We start from the raw sequence: 1,964 nt of genomic DNA on the forward strand, positions 1-1,964 counted from the left end.
ATGAGAGTCCAGGAGAAATGTGCCCAACACCACAGCAAGAGGACTTGTTGGTGTCAAGAGGTCGATTGCTGTTGGTGTAATGAGCGCTGTGAGTTTATCCCCCTTCCATTGAGGCGCCTATTAACCCTAGCAGTACCAACCCATTTTCCTAACGTGTAATATCAAAGAGGTGGGGATACTTCGTGCCCAAAAAAAAAACTACAGAAATCAGATTTCGCTACATGTGTCAAAGTTTTAAATAGGGACAGAAAATGAGACTACCATGCAGCACAATATTAGCAAACACCAACGCATTTTCCGTAATGTTTACACCGAGTGGAGAGGTAGTCCTACTCGATGAGCACCAAACTAAATTCAGAAGAGTACAAATTTCGATAATTGTCTTTGAGATTCATTCAGATTATACTTTTTCAGTTTATATAGATGAGAAAGAAGGGTCCTGAACCTGAAAATATTAATATGAAATTTTTTTGTGAATGTTCAAATTGACTACAAAGATATAAATTTTTGAGTTAAGTTTAACTGAAAAATTTAAAACAGTTAGAACATATGATATAAGAACTCATTAAAAATATTAAATATTATTTTTCAAAATTTTAAGATATAAAAGATCAGACTGTATACAGATATTATCAAAAGATGCGCACCAGATCCTCCTCCTCCATCCCCCCTCAGCATTGGTATTGTGAGGGTTAATAGTCACTGAAGCACCTGTCGCGGAACGACGATAATGATAAATCCGGGGTTCTAAGTGCCTCTCTGACGTTTGCTGGGCCCTCGCCTTCTGTCGCCTCCCTATGTCAACCGCTTCCTACTCCACGCATTGTTTTGGCTTGGCGCATTTTCAAATGTCGAGCGATTCGCTAATTACTCCGCAGCTTTGAACCCAACTACACTTCCTCTTTCAAATGCTGACTCCTGCGTATACTGTTCACACACCAGTTTGCAATGTATAGTTACTGTTCAGTTGAGAAACGGAATCAAATAGCGCAAAGACTTTCTTCCCTCTAAACTACCCTTGCCAGCTAAGTTGTGAAATTTCCCTGAAGCGTCACACATTTATCCATCAACAGCCAAATTTGCTATTCTGCTTTTAGTCGATACCTGCATGAATATCGGTTTTGACCAAATTATATTACTCCTTTGGCGAGCGCCGTTTTTCTGTCTTACAATATATCAACTTTCTGGAAAAGAGTGACAGACATAACGAATTGAAAACACTAAAATGAAGTTGTGTATCAGACAACCTACAGGTAATAACGTCTTGAGATATCTAGAATTAGTCAATTTCAAAATGGTTAAAATAGGAAGAAAGCCTCGCGGCAGGATAGGGCCTGTGTTGTACCAAAAATTACGCAGCCAATATGTCGACAACACGTTCGGGGAACGCACATACGAAAATAATAAGGCCTTAGGCTCCTAACTTTTACATGAATGTCGTTCCGTGTTTCCAGTTGACAGAGAAATGAATATCCACCATGCTGAACGTAATGGGCGTTAACAAGACATTATATAAGCACTAACCACGTGACCTGCATCCAGTAAACAATGAATCGTTTTATTCTAATCGCCAAAGGGTTTTTGATATTTTATCAACATTTGAGCACTTAATTTTGACACACCACGGCCTTTATCTACTTACCTCGCTTTTTTATAACTTCTCTTCTGAAACTGACAAATTCTACTTATCTCTAGATGTTATGATCTTCGGGTTGTCTGATGTACGTCTTTACTTTAACGATTTTAAAACTTCATATCCGAATTTTCACAATGCAAATATTAGTTCAATTAAGTATCAGGTGCGAATATTAAATAGTGCTTGTTTTTTTCATGCTCCATATGTTTATAGATATTAGTGAGTTTAGTTTTCTTGATGACTGATAGATACAGCCCTCCTTTTGCTTTCTTTTCCAGCTTTGGTTGTGCAGTGTAATTTTGATAATGGGGCTATTCAGCAAGGAAAA

Source organism: Schistocerca gregaria, chromosome 5 (genome assembly GCF_023897955.1).
Source record: "Schistocerca gregaria isolate iqSchGreg1 chromosome 5, iqSchGreg1.2, whole genome shotgun sequence".
NCBI classification, from domain to species: domain Eukaryota; kingdom Metazoa; phylum Arthropoda; class Insecta; order Orthoptera; family Acrididae; genus Schistocerca; species Schistocerca gregaria.